Source organism: Sus scrofa, chromosome 7 (assembly GCF_054392235.1).
Source record: "Sus scrofa isolate SSC_HxYL_T2T_F1_AM1 chromosome 7, Sscrofa_HxYL_maternal_Yorkshire_Landrace_v2.0, whole genome shotgun sequence".
NCBI classification, from domain to species: domain Eukaryota; kingdom Metazoa; phylum Chordata; class Mammalia; order Artiodactyla; family Suidae; genus Sus; species Sus scrofa.
Window position 1 is genome coordinate 78,496,874 of NC_139389.1, and position 16,293 is coordinate 78,513,166.

Genomic DNA, 16,293 nt, shown 5'->3' on the forward strand with positions numbered 1-16,293 from the left:
ATTAGGAATACCCTTTTGGAGGCTATCGTAGGAATCCATGAGAAGGATGCTCGCATCTTCAGCTAGGGTGGCTATGGTAAATCAGTGGGAAGATTCACGAGGCGTTTAAGAAGTAAAATTTACGAGAATATGGGAAGTGAGGAGAATATGGGAAGTGAGGAGAAAAAGGTTGTCGAAGGCTACTTTTGGGATGAAGGATCTTTTCAAACAACATAACTAACAATGATTTTTTCACATCATCTTGCACTCTGGTTTGAGATTCGTGCATGATTGTAAAAATAAAAAACATGATTATTAGCAAGGGGTCACCAAATTGAAAATCACATTGCATTGGTAGCTCTGAGAAATATATTGTGTCCATTTCCATATGTGGCTGATTTACTGTTCTATTGTGCCCAAGCTTTCCCTCCTGAAGGTGAGAATGACAAGCATCCTTGTCCCCTGCTTTTTCCTCTGACATATCTTTGTCCAGGAGTCCCCTAACTTCCATCACAGATCACTGACTTATGTTCTTTACACCAGTCTGATCCCCAACTGGTGATGGAAAGACTCTTTTAAGTTCAAGATTGTATCAGCTTCAGGAAAAAACTGAAAACTGTGGATCTCTGCTACTTATTATCTGATTTTGTTCTCAGGAGAATTTAATTTAAATGAATTTAAGTTAACAATAAAAGTATAAATAGAATTCACATTATTGAATTTTCTTATTCTCATTTGCTGTGAACATGAAGCATGGCATATACAATTATTCTGTTTTTAAATTTAAAAGACAAGCAATTAGCAGATATTGATATGTGGACATCTAAATAAAGCCACTTAATAAAGTTAAATTGTGTTTTCTTTTGAGTCCACAACACTCTTAAGCTTTTTATGTAATAATAATGGCTATAATTTTTAAGTTTATACTAAGGGCAAGGAAATTGATATATACATGATCACTAAAATCCTATGAGGTAGGTTATTATTATTCCCATTTTTCAGGATAAGAAACTTATTTTTTTTTTAATCAAGTAGTTTGTCCAAACACAAGTTTGGTTCATTTCAAAGTTTTATGTCATCTTCTTAAGAAACTTTCATCTTTCTCTCTTTAATGAAAACTGTTCGAAAACTTGGAAAGAAAACAATGTTCAGTATTCTTATCATGTTTTGAAATTATGTTAAGTATTCTTAGCCTAAAAAAAAAGTTTTAGAAATACATTTTAAGAACTACACATCACTTGCCCCTTAAAAAGCTTTTGTTGATCTCTGACTTGAGTACAGGTGTGTGTATAGCCCATGGAAGCCACATGTTGGCCCACAGGTCATGCAGCAATTCACTCACATTTATCTCTGGGAAAGTCATTTAACTGCTTTAACAATTAATTGTTTCATTTCAAAATGCAAATAGTCAAATTTGCTTCTAGGAAATTCAGAATGACCAATAAATATAAAAGATAATTGGTTAAAAATTATCAATAATTTATGAAAGAATTGTTCGTGCTAATTTAATGTATTGATCTTTTAGCTATTACATTGAGAAGGGTGCTATGACCCTAAAAGTTCTCAAGAAAAGGTTGTAAAAAGAATCTTTTCACAACAGCTAGAATTCTCTTACCACACACATCAAGGAGGAATGAAGTCATGGTAAAATTGGTAGAATCTTTCCTAGGTCTTTCCAATAATTACCTTACACAATAGTATTGTCACAAGATTTCTGCCTCAATTTCAAAACATCATGTAGCTATAACTTATTAAAAATGTTAATTTGATCAGATAAAATATATTTATCAAAATGTTTACACTTTGAATATGTTAAATTATTTTTGAAAAAAGAAAGTAAATAGGAAAAAAGGCAGTTGCATTTTTGGAGACTGTCACAAGAGGGCATTTATGGATTAACTCAGTAAATTTTTCCATATTTGAAAACACTGAAAAGCACTTCCAACTCCCCAAAAGCAAACTAAGAATAATCAATATAAATTTAAAGAGAGAGAAACTCTCAAAAATTTTTATTATGTATTAATTCTGTTCTCTCTAGGAAATTGGCTCTTCTTTTTCAATTGTCAAATGAAAAGTAGTATATATTTTTAAGTGTTAGATGCAAGTAACTCATTTCTCTAAAATACTGAAATCCTAAAAAAATATTATATTAGGTAAAAAAAATCCACCCATATTTTGTTTCTAGCCATTTGTTTAGGTACTATTGCAAAACAAACATGTAAAATAAGTCCTATTCCTACAACTGATAAAAAGTAATTATGTTTTTAAAACATGATTTTATCTTTTGTGCTGAAAAACAAGCTAATTAATATTCCTCAGTGTTTTGAAAACAGGTGCCATTTAGACAATGCAAGCACAAATGCCTTAATAAAATAATGAAAAGCTTAGTTTTATTAGGAAATGGGTAAAGTAAATTACTAGTAAGAGAGTGTTTGGGGGCCTGGTTAAAGGGAAAAATACAAACTAAAACAAATGTTAAAATATTTTTTGCTCATGAGATCTTGAGCTCTTCAAGAGCAAGGTTGTAGCCGTGTTCATTTCTATAATCACAGCCCAGCATGGAGCGGAGCATACAGTAGGTACTCAATGAATACAGATAAATGAATAAATAAAAGAATGCCTTTAATTGATGATAAATTCAGAAGTGGCAGGGCAGGGGAGAATTTTCAGTGATTATTAATTAAATTAATGACTTTCCTGTTGCATTAATTGATATCAAACCTTCAAATACAAAGGGAAAACTTCATCTAGTCACCTGGGGTTTCCAAATAACTGCAGAGTTGGTGCCATATAAACAAAACATCAGGAGAGCTAATGTGATGATTGGTATATATTCAGTTGGCAAGAACAAAGAAGTTGCAAATATGGGAGCAATGATGTATATAAGATCTGGGAATCCTAGAGCTAGAAATCTCTTCACGATCATCTAGCCTGTCCCCATAATTCCCAGTTCATGTCATTAAGAATCACTATAATTTTTACCCAACTGATCCAATGTTTTGTAATGTTTTCTTTTTATTCATCAAAGACCTGTAATGGGCCTTAAGAGTGTTTAATAAGCATTAGATAATCCTTGTTATAATATGATTTTATATAATTTCAATCAAAAGTAAAGAAATGTGACATTTTAGATAACCTGCAGTCATATCACAGATAAACATACAATTTCCTTTAGGCATTTTGACATAATTAAAACAAATTTCAGATTTGTTTTCCTACTTGTGCCAAAGCACAAGCTTTCAAAAGCCATTTTCATTATTCCATACTCAGGGAAGACAGGGAGATGCAGAGAAACAGTTTCACTGTCTACTCGAGTTAATAGCCCTGGCTTTAGAACTCAAGTCTGTATTTATTAGAAAAATTTTCTGTTTTTATATTAAAAATTGGATACTATTGCCTACTTTACCATAAGTCATACAGTTGTAGGTGGTAAGTTTTAGTACTGTAGGTAGTAAGTTTAATGTGTATAAATTGCTTGATAAGTAGACGGCAGTGAGTAAATGCCAGACTATATCAGTCAAGAACCATAGATTTTAGACCCCTGTTGAGAAATTTGAGATTGTGGCAGATTTAGAAATGATCACAAAATATCCCATGGGCTCCTACATATTTCTGACACCTTTGGAATTACTTTAGACCATAGGGATAGTTCTGACCAGTTGGCTGTGATGGGAATAATGTGTATCACTTTGTGGCTGAGATAATTAAAAGCTCTGTGCCCCCTCCATCAACATCTTCCATGGTACTCTGTGAAGCCCAGTCCTGAGATTCAAATAGTGTCTTATCATAATGAAACCTCCATCAGCTGGCTTACTGAGTGACTAAATGGAGGAGAACACTTATAGGCCAGTATTGACATGGGCAAGATTTTATGTTTGCTTTGTTAGGCCACTGATATTTAGGGGTTAAATGATCAATGCAGCGTAATTAATAATCTCATGTAACATAAATAATTCATTTATTAACAAGTAAAGTGAAGTCCAGAGAAGTCAGTTTGTATAACGGCCAAGCCTGCAATGCAAAAATTAAATGTATACAGAGGTATCATGGGTCCTTTTCCAAGTGTTATATCTTACGAATCACATAACACTTTTTATAATTCCTCTCTATAAATATAGCTAAGATATATTTCTAAAATCCTCCACTAAAACTGATATCTCAAGTTTTTTAGGAGTTTCCATTGTGGCTCAGTGGATTAAGGCCCTAACACTGTCTCTGAGGTTACGTATTTGATCCCTGGCCTCACTCAGTGGGTTAAAGATCCGCATTACCATGAGCCATGGCTGTGGCTGTGGTGTAGGCTGCAGCTGAAGCTCTGATTCGAGCCCTTGGCTGGAAACTTCCATATGCTACAGGTACAGCCGTTAAAAAAAAAAAAAAAGTCAAGTTTTTACAATCATTTTTTCCGCCTTCCATCCATATTCAATATAAAGTCCTCTTGATCAGATCAGTCTTCTGTGAAAAAAAAACCTTGTCTCTTTCTGTTCTTGTCTTCATCTCTATCCAAATATCATCATCTTTGTGTTTTAAGCTGTGATTCAGATTTCACATTCTATTCATTAAGAACATAGTTGAAACTTAAAGTTCTTTTCCCAGGTATTTTTCTCTGATGAACCATTGGTTGAATTTGAAAAAAAAATTAAATACGGTCTTAAAGTTCCTTTAAGTTCTAAATTCAATTAGTTAGGTAGTACATTCAATAAAAGATTTTGTGCCATTTGCCCTTAATGGAACTTTTTATTGTGCTGATTGCTGATATAGGTATGGGCTGAAATTTCTGATTATAATTTGATTTTCCAATGTTTGGTTACTCTTGAAAGGACCGATTCATTTTAGTAATCATAGTGCAGGGATGAGAAGTGGGATTATTTAAATCTGTATTTGATACACTCATTTCCTTTATATCAATCCTCTTTATTTTTTTTGCCAATAATTTGAAAGATTAAAAATCAGTCTTCTGAGTATGTTATGGAGGTAGGAATGTTAATGCTAATTAGTGAAAAATCTAGGAACAAAATAACTTTACATTTAAGAGCAAAGCAGCTGAAGAGAGGCAGTGGAAAAGAACGATTAGCCGCAGCCAAGTAAGAGGAAGTGCTGGCAATAAGTTTTGAAGAATCATAGAATAGAGTTTCAAGGAGGAGATAGTAAACATCACAGGAGTCTGAGCGATATGATTGCAACTGAGGAAAAGCATCTGATTTTGATATTAAAGACATCTTTGTTGGTTTTTGAACACAGAGGTTCTTAAACTTCCCTTTCTCTCTGTAACGTAAGATATAGAACCACTCCCATCAGCAACAATGCATTGTCACAGAAGGAGATTATCAGAAGCAAAGTCTTGTATCAGAATCTCATAGTAGAATATGAGTAGTTTAAAAATGTTTCAAGTTATTCAGATCTACTGCCTTAGGTGGCCAGGTAACTGTTTCTTCTGCCCTAATGAGAACCATTATTCTAAAGTGGTTTTTTCCATCTGCCCTCTGTGCAGTTCAAAAGTTGATAGGTATAGTCTGTGGGTCTGTTTGTTTGCCATGAAAAAAATTTTTGAATACTACCTTTTCATTTAGTTGAAAATCTAAAAAATAATATAAACATAAATCATATTATTGAAGATCCACTTGCTACATGATCATGCTTATTTTGCATCTAAAATATATTTATTCAGCAGGTGAAAGACAGGTGTCATCTCCATCAATGTCTGCTGTGCTGATGGCAGTTACATAGGACCTAATGGGAACATGTTGAGGGGGAATGAGTTTACCATGTGCCTCGGAGTATAGGTGTCCAAGCTCAGAAGCAGCAGAGCAGGAGCAGGTCACTCCATATTCACTTTGTGGGCGATGTATGGATTCTGTCTTTGTTCACATCGGTCATTAACAGTAATACTAAATCAAATGCCGTAATGAAGAATGTTTGTTTCTTCTTGTTGCACTAATTGGATCACATAGGCATTTGACAAAGATCCCAACAATATAGTTGTACTAAATCTATCTTAAACAAAGATGACAAATTTAGAGAATTCTCAAGGGACAGCTAATTAAAACTGGCATTATAAGATTTCTTAAAGATTTTAGGTTAAGTATAAGGTCTGATTATCATGAACTAGAATTCAAAGACAATATTATTCACATATTTTATAAAACTGGGTTATATAGATAAGCATAAGTATTATTGGTATCAAGATAGAGAAGTGGTTTAGATATAGACATATGCTGTATTATATTATCACTAAACATAACTACATATTTTCTGAAATAAATATATCATCTAGTATGACATTTATATTTTAAATTTATAATTTATTGGTTTTCCAGTTTGTATTTTTTACAGTTTGTGTTTATGCTTCTATGGTGACATTATCATGACTAATAACAGTTACACAGAATTTAAATTAAATTCATATTTATGTAAATATATACATTTATTTAGGTAACATAAAAATACAAATAATTGAATACCACCAATGTATTAGAAGATTCTAAGACGTACATATCTCAAGCATAAGAAAAACTGTTCTAAAATTTATTTCATAAATTGCTGTGGATAAAAGGCAGATCCCTTTCATCTAAGGAGAGTCTATGGTGAGAAAAGAAGTGGTTGTGATGATATGAGACATCAGTTAGAGAGATGTGATAGAAAAAGGAACCAGAAAAATAGGGCTGGTGCTAGCAAAATCAGCTGAGCCAGGCAGGCTGGGTCAAGATAGAGAAGGGAAGCCAGTGTGGTCAGAAAACCATGAAGGGAAAGGACAGGAAGAGCAGTTTCTGGTGGAACCAGATCTGTCCTGATACTTGCCATATGGAACAGACTGATATCACACGTTAACTTGCCACATGGCTCAGAGCATAAAGCAGCACTGTGCAAAAATCTGAGACATTGACCCCACTGTCCTCCACTTTCAGCCAGAGATCTCTTGTTGGTAGGCATCCCCGACCTTACCTGGTAAGAGGTCATTGAGGATTACTGTTAAAATAAGACTTCCCCAATTGCAGGCCAAACATTCTGAATCAAAGTCTTCATGACACTAGTTTGAGAAGCTCGATTATTATAGATTTCTTAGGTGTTATGATCATCTGGTACTTTTTGTGGCATAGTTAGTAGTGTTTCTCAAAATTTGGTTCACAGACCAGCAGTGTCAGTTATATTTGTAAATATAAATTCTCAGACTCCACTCGAGACCACTGAAGCAGAAACCCCAGAGGTGAGCTCTAGAAATTTATTTATTTAACAAGCTATCCAGATAATTTTTGAAGCCTGCTAACCTTTGACAACCACTGGAATAGTGGCAAACCATTTGAAACTGGATCTCTGAAGTGGAGGTCCAAGCATGGATTTCTGTTTGTTTGTTTGTTTGTTTTGTTTTGTTTGGCTACACCTGTAGCATGCAGAAGTTTCCCAGTCAGGGTTCAAACCCACGCCACAACAGTGAACCAAGCTACTTCAGTGACAACGCTGGATCCTTAACCCACTGAACCACCAGGGAACTCCATGTATGTGTTTTATTTGGTTTCCTAGATGGTATTAATATGTGGCTGTAGTTTAAATGCAGAGTCCATGCTTAATTTTTTTGTATGTTCTTGGTCTAACTTCTTCTTTCTCCTCCCAGGAATGATTGGACTACAAGTTGGTAAGAGTGATGAAATAGATAGCAGGAACTTTGAGTCTGCTCTAATTCGTTTAAAAAATTATTATGTGAAAAATTTAGTGGTTTATTATTAACAACAAATTACTTGAGGCATACCACTATATTGAACTCTTTCACGACTGAAAACAACAAATTTACATGTATGGAAACTGGTCAGGTTTTTGACTCCAGCTAAGAGACTTTTAGCCTGAGAAACACAGAATTATTTTGTCCAGGAAAGAGTGTATACAGAGGGGTTAGGTCTTGATATAATCACAAAGGCCCCAACGTGAGACAGAAGGCTTCATTTATTACCCTAATTGTGAGAGTCAGTCTCCTTTAAAACTTGGCCCCTTCATTCCTGAGACTTAGTAGGAAGACTTGGGGGGAAAAAAGAGTCGTACAAAGGAAAGAACCATCAATTTTTTAGATATCTAGCGTAGAGTAGACTTGGGATGAACTAGTACTAAGCTTTTGTTTGTTGGACTATATATCAGCTTTTATCAGTATTATCATAACAGAGATACTCATTTTACACGTGAAGAAACTGAGACCAAAAGTTTGGCCCTGCCCTGCATCTCTGTGTGTGCCATTCTCTTTTAGATATGACTCAGTTCAGAGAAAGCGTAGGTGAAGGCAAGTAAGCTGCTCTCTTTTCTCTTTATGACACATATCCTGGGATTCTAACTCATTATTCAGAGCCTTGGAAAGCCGAACTCTTGAATTCTTATTAGAAGACAGGAGGAACACTTGTCACTGAGAAAAAAAAAATCCTGAATTGAGTAAAAAAAGAAGGAAAGGACTTGTATCATGGGATGAATAATAGAAACAGAATAAAGGCGGAGAAAAAAATGAACATGAATCTCAGGTCACTTGATAAAAGGACATTATTTTTAGGTAATACATCAAGCATTACTTCCAGTTTATGTAGATTTTTTTTTTTTTTTGTAAAAGAAAGTGGTTATATTTACGCTGTCACATAAAATAGGTTATTTTAGCATACACTGTCATAAACTTCTCAGAGAAGCCTTGAGAAATGAATGTAGAAGTTGGGCTGGCTGACGGAGATGGAACTCAAAAAATAAGGAATAAATACCATATGATAGCACTTATATCTGGAATCTAATATAGGGCACAAATGCACCTTTCCACAGAAAAGAAAACCATGGACTTGGAGAAGAGACTTGTGGTTGCCAAGGGGGAGGGGAAGGGAGTGGGGTGGTTGGGGAGCTTGGGGTTAATAGATACAAACTATTGCCTTTGGAATGGATTAGTAATGAGATCCTGCTGTGTAGCACTGGGAACTATGTCTAGTCACTTATGGAGCATGATAATGTGCAAAAATAGAATGTGTACATGTATGTGTAACTGGGTCACCATGCTATACAGTAGAAAAAAAATTGCATTGGGGAAATAACTATTAAAAAATAATAATAATAAATAAGGAATAGAATTTTTTCATCCATTTACCAGTTCTCTATTTTTCATTCATTCGCTTACCCAACTACTCATTCACTGAACAAAAATTTACTGAGAGCCTACAGAGACACCATCTCCAATCTCATGGAGCTTTTATTGGGTAATAAAACTCAGAGACTTGGATAGTACAGCTCATTGAGAGAACTTTGAGAACTGCAGTTTGGGTGTGGCTAGGAGAAGAGATTCACAGGGCAGTGTTGGGTGATAAAGTTGGAGACATAGGGAGAAATTCAGAGTTCATATTAAAAAGATTATTCAAGCTATATTGTGGAGGGATTGATTGTAGGTAGCATATTTGGGGGTATGGAACTATTTTAGTAATCAAGGTCAGAATGGAGGGAGACTTGTAGATTGTTTCAGTGGTGACAGACTGAATGGGAGAAACCCTGCAAATGTAAAGGTTGATAAACCATGTAAGTTGACATCCATTTTGCCATTTGGTTCCAAGTGTGGCTCTTGTATACAGAACAACCTCCATTTTGTTTTTAAAGTTAATTCCACAATCTTTGCTTTTGAATATAGTAATTTAACCAATTCATATTATTCTGGGTAACTGAGTTTTTCATTCCTATCATCTTTTTTCATTTTCTATTTCGTTACCACTTTATGATGTTTCTCTGCTACTCTTGTAGTACCACTTTCTACTTTTATCCCATTCCTTGCTTTTGCTAAGTTGATAAAGATGTCTTTTTTTTTTTTTTTGTCTTTTCTAGGGCTGCACCCATGGCACATGGAGGTTCCCAGGCTAGGCATATGGAGCTGTAGCCTCTGGCCTACGCCACAGCCATAGCAACGTGGGATCTGAGCTGCATCTGTGGCCTACACCACAGCTCAAGGCAACATCGGATCGTTAACCCACTGAGCGAGGCCAGGGATCGAACCCGCAACCCCATGGTTCCTAGTCAGATTCGTTAACCACTGAGCCAGGACGGGAACACCAATAAAGATGTCTTTTGAATTCTTCCTTTTTTTCTGTTTTTTTGGCAGTTCTATTAAGCAATCTATTTCTCTAGTGCTTACCTTCATACTTTTTAAACAAATGCTTTTAAATCCTTAGTTATCTATTTACTTACATAAGGATAAAATTAAACTCAGCAAAGGATATCATAACACTAACTCTCATTTTCTATTATAGATTAGTAGAATAGCTATAATTTCTTAGAAGTAGTTTATAATACTGTAATCATAGACTAAGATTTTAATATATTACCTTAGAAGAATTTTACAGATGAGCTAGACAAAATACACTAGTGATATGAAGGATTTGATTAACACAAATAAAAATTTTAATTATACCCCCAAATATTCATATACGTACACACACCCACATACGGAGTGGGGGTGGGGGAGAAATATATCTCCTCTGTAGGACACAGCGATTTTGTTTTTGCAAAATATTTATGAGAGTAAATTTTCATTAGAAAGAAAGTTATAAATAAAGCCTAAATTATAATTCTTAAAATATGCATCCTACAGAATATTTGCTATACACGACTAAATATAACAAGACATTAAAGATAAAATGATACAAAAGAATTAGGAATTTGAGGAGTTCCCGTCATGGCGCAGTGGTTGACGAATCCGACTAGGAACCATGAGGTTGCGGGTTCGGTCCCTGCCCTTGCTCAGTGGGTTAACGATCCAGCGTTGCCGTGGGCTGTGGTGTAGGTTGCAGACGCGGCTCGGATCCCGCGTTGCTGTGGCTCTGGCGTAGGCCGGTGGCTACAGCTCCGATTGGACCCCTAGCCTGGGAACCTCCATATGCCGCGGGAGCGGCCCAAGAAATAGCAACAACAACAACAACAACAACAACAACAACAACAACAAAAGAATTAGGAATTTGAGAGAAAAAGCTATTAGAAATAACACATGGACTCTAAAGCCAATCAAAATTGAAGCAAAAGATTTACAACTTGATAAAATAAATCTGAATGTATCTAAACATATGACACTGTGCAGGCCACAGTTAAGATCTATTGCATTATATGGTTTATTATTAAATAGGCAATGAATAAATGGAAAGATACAAAAAGCAACACAAAGCAAGGCACATAAATACAGACAAAGATGAAACTTAGAGCTCTACACAACATTGTGCCTATGGTTAGAAACATGTATTTTTCATTTAAAAATTTTTATTTATTTATTTATTTATTTTTATCTTTTCTGCGGCCATACCCATGGCATATGGAGATTCCCAGACCAGGAGTCCAGTCGGAGCTGCAGCTGCCAGCCTACACCAGAGCCATAGCAACATGGGATCCGAACTGCGTCTGCAACCTACACCACAGCTCACAGCAATGTTGGATCCTTAACCCACTGAGCAAGGCCAGGGATCGAAACCACAACCTCATGGTTCCTAGTCGGATTCGTTAACCACTGAGCCATGACAGGAACTCCAATTTTTCATTTAAAAATTTATTAAAAGGGTTGATCTCATGTCATGTTCTTACCTCAATAAAGAAAAACATAAAAGATTAAACAGAAAAATAGGGAAAAGTAGAACTGATTAAGAAAACCAAAGGTTTTCACTGCAAGCTGTTAAATAAGATGTATAATTTCCTGACATGAATGGAAAGAGAAATTTATAACATTATAAATGAAAAATACATATAAAACATTACAGTATTATATGAAAATATTTATTAGCACATTGATAAATTAGAACAGAACACCTGTTGATGAAATTTAAATTGTAGTCAAAGATATATAACTAGATAAGATTACAGTCCAAAATAATTTTGCATGTACATTATATTTAACCTCTAAGGAACGAGTATATCCTCTGTTGTCTAAACTATTTCTGAGAATGGAAAAAGATGGAGAGCTTCCCAGTTCACTTTAGAAAAAGTGAGATGTTACTAATAACAAAATTTAATATATTTACTCTCTATACAAAACTTTACATCCTGCTGTACAGCACAGGTAACTGTATCTAATCACTTGTGATGGAATATGATGGAGGATAATGTGAGAAAAAGAATGTGTATTTATTTATATATGTATGGCTGGGTCACTTTGCTGTACAGCAGAAATTGACAGAGCATTGTAAATCAACTAAAATAAAAAAATTAAGAAAACTTTGTAGACCAATCTCATTTGTTCCTACAAAATTAACATGGAAATTAAATAATTGTAGCCTGTACCATATTAAAATTATTTTATTAATAATACATAAAGATAAAATATTTATTCCATGAATTTAAGTGTTGCTAAATTCTAGGAAATTGATCAACATGAGGGAGGAATAATTTACAGTGGTTATGAGCATGGTCTCTGCATCTAGACTGTTGGGTGTGATTCCTGATTTTTCCACTCAGAGCTGTGTGACCACTTTATCAGCTTCTTCAATTTAAAGTTGGTGTAATGATAATGATATGACCTACCTCCATGAGCTCATAATTATAAAATATTTTATTATGTTTGGCATATAGTGAGAACTACATGAGCATTAGCTATTATCATTATTAATAAAATGATGGCAAAAACATGTGATTATATAAAACGATCCTGAAAAATGCTTGACAAAATTCATTTGTTTCTGATAAATTCCATACAGACAGAATAGGAATAATAGATACACTCTAAATATTATATCAGAAACATCAAACATATGGAATTATATTAAATGCTGAAATACTAAATACTTTCCTTAAGTCTGTATCAGGACAGGATATCACTATTGTTTAACATTACTGGAAGTTCCAACTAATACCATATAAATAAAACAAAAAATAGACTAATTACCAGGAGAAAAATAAAATGTATACTCCTTTTTCAGTTCACAAAATTTACTTAGAACATATGACAGATCTACAAAAGTAAGTTTTATAAAGTTGAAGGATACAAAATAAATATGCAGAACTCAGTAGCTTTGTTATTTATGCCAGTGAAAACTAGCTAGAAAATAAAGATTCCAATTACACTTACATGAAAAACTATGAAATACATAGAATACATTTTGTAAAATGTATAATGTATGTGTGTGTAAAACTCAAAAACTGTACTGTATAAATCTGTCCACATATATAGGTAAGTGGATGTCAAATTTATAGGGAAAATAAGGCCTTTTCAATGAATGTTTTGGGAAAAATTAATGACCATTTGGAAGAAAATGAACATAGATTCCTGCTTCAATATTTAAATAAGAATTCTAGGTGGATTAAGTGTATAAGCATGTTTGTGTATTGTATTTAGAGCAACTCTAACATTTTCTTTAAGATTAAAACCTCAAGTGGAGATTTTAAGTTTTTCAGGTGGAGTGTGTTTAATACATTTATAAGTCAGCCAAAAAGAGGCTTTGGAGTATAGTAGGCATGTAAGGCAATAATGAAAGGAATGAAGCCCCTGAGGAGGTGTGAAGGGAGGTGACACTGATAATGCTAGTGATATGTGTGTGAGAAATGATGGTTCTCTGTTGGCAGCACGGTCTTGAACCACAACACATGCTTTTGGTTGTCAATAAAACAAAAAAGAACCCAGTGTATATTTTTCTCCATGAAAACTAGACATTAGGGATGAAAAATTATTTCTTGTGAGACATAGGGAAGTTTCTCCAGAAAGTCTCTTAAGGGAATGGTCTTTATCTAGAGGAGGAGAGAGACGTCAGAAAAGTCCAAACATCTGTGTCTAGAGACCTTGGTTTCAATGGCCTAAGGCTCTCAGCTCCTTCTTCTAAGCAGGTGTGTGATTCCAGGAATCACCTAACCAGATGCCATTATAATGTCTTCTCCTATTTATCCATATTCTTCCTTCTGAGATTTCTCTGACCATATTAAATATTTTCTTATATCTCCACTGTAGTCCCAATGTAAACAGACTGAGGAAGGCCAGCAGTTAGTTTGGAAGTGAATGATTTTTGTCCCTCAAATATTTTAAGAGCCATTCATGGTGATGGGACTGTAGGTGCACATCTCTCTTAGCAGGGTTGATAAAATTCTTGATGGATTAACTATTAATTTGAAATTTGTTGCCTATAATTTCTGCCTTTTTACAGCATAAATTCTTCTTTTGCTTCTTTTTAAGCCATAGAGATGGCCAGCTGACTTCTTTGGGGACAAAATAGCTGGAAGAAAAATAGGAGCTGTTAAGCTAAAACCTGCTACGCCAAGTTGTAAACTACAGCAAATTTTCATGGTTGAGTGGGAAAAAATCCTGAAAGTCTGAGCTTATAATGGAAGTGCTGACAAAACCAGCTCTAGCTGCACAAACGCAGAACTATTACCAGGCCCTTAGGGTGGACTCGTTGATATCATTTGCACTTTAAGCAGTTTAGGTGTTAAATTGCATGCAATTGCACAGTGTGATAAAACACCCTTCAAAGATATGAAATAATCCCTCTTTTTTCCCTGTACTATTTTCTTACAGGAAATCTTAACTCATAAATGGTAGTATTGGGTAATTTGTTTCTAGTAAAATGCAGCGTAATCCATTTAGTTACAATGCTTATCCCGTTCCAGTGGCAAAATGTAACAGGTGTAGGGTATATTCAATAGACAGTGAGCCTAATTTCACAGATCTGAGTTTAGATTCAGATTTTCCTTCATATTATTCTGTTGCCGAATTTTTTATGGCCATTTAAAACCATTCTACCAAAACAAAACAGGAAAGTAGCCAGAAGTGGATTTTTTAATGTGAAAATTTTAATGTAACTGTTCTTCTATCACCTCTTTTTCTAAGATTGAGAACACAATGAAAAGAATCTGTTCCATTCTGGGATATATATGGTTTGCTTGCTCATTTTTGTTCTCTAGTGTCATTTTGGTTTAATTCAGTGAGCAACAGCTGTCATAGGATGATTAACCTGCAGCTGGGCTGATAAATACAGAAATAAAGTAAAAATGGTTTTTGTTTTTTGGCAAAGGCTTCTTGAGAGTGACATGCTTTAGAGAAGATTTTCTCTCTTACTTTATGGAGATTGTCAATCTTGAATTGGTCAAATAATATCAGATTATGGCATCTGTATCTCTTAATGGACATGTTGATTAGAGGAGTTTAAAAATATATTTTAGAATACTTTTTGAAAGAAAAATCTTAGTATTATTTGATGACCCTTGTTAGAAAAGATTGAGAAATTAAATCTTTTGGAGAAGTGAGAAAGGGGTATTGTAAGAACCAATGAAAATTGTTGACCAGGAGGTGGAAACATACTGTATTTTTCATAAGTGAAGTTTTTTTTTGTGGTCTTTTTAGGGCCAGACTTGTGGCATATGGAGGTTCCCAGGCTAGGGGTCGAATCGGAGTTGTAGCCATTGGCCTTTGCCACAACCACAGCAATGTCAGATCTGAGTCATATCTCTGACCTACACTACAGCTCATGGCAATGCTAGATTCTTAACCCGCTGAGCAAGGCCGGGATCGAAGCTGCGTCCTCATTGATACTAGTAAGATTCGTTTTTGCTGAGCCATGGCAGGAAACTCCTTCAAGTTACTTGTTAATCATTTGGATTAACCTTTTTTGGGGGGAGAAGGTCTGTTTTAAAACTGTGTTCTTATTATAACATGTCAAGACAATGCCTAAATGGTTAGCAAGGGCTGTTTACTAGCTACCACACCAGAAATCTTTTATACCAAATTCTTTCTGATGAAACAAAGCTGAACATTGTAAGTGAATATAGTCATCCATCCATCCATCTGTCCATCCATCCATATGTCATTTCATCCACTCTCTCTTTCTCCTTGACAGGCATAGATAGTTAAATGTTAGGTACTAAGGCTACAGCAATGAAAAAAAAATTTGATCCATATCCTCAAGAAATTTATAGAACAGTGAGACAATCAAAACCGGTATATGCTGGAGTTCCCATCGTGGCTCAGCAGTAAATGAACCAGACTAGTATCCATGAGGATGTAAGTTTGATCCCTGGTTTCGCTCAATGGGTTAAGGATCTGGCATTGCTGTGAGCTGTGGTATAGTTCACAGATGTGGCTCGGATACCATGTTGCTGTGGCTGTGGTGTAGGCTTGCAACTACAGTTCTAATTCGACCCTTAGCCTGGGAACCTCCATATGCCATGGGTGTGGCCCTAAAAAGACAGACCAAAAAAAAAAAAAAAAAAAAAAAACCCAAAAACACAAACAGTAAATGTATTGATAGCAAAACTGAAAAACGAAATAGTAAAAGTAGGCTATGTAGCAGGCAAAAGCTGTTTCTTATTAATGGGTTCAAAGTGGATAAGAGGTGAGTGTTTACATGTATCACTTTCTAG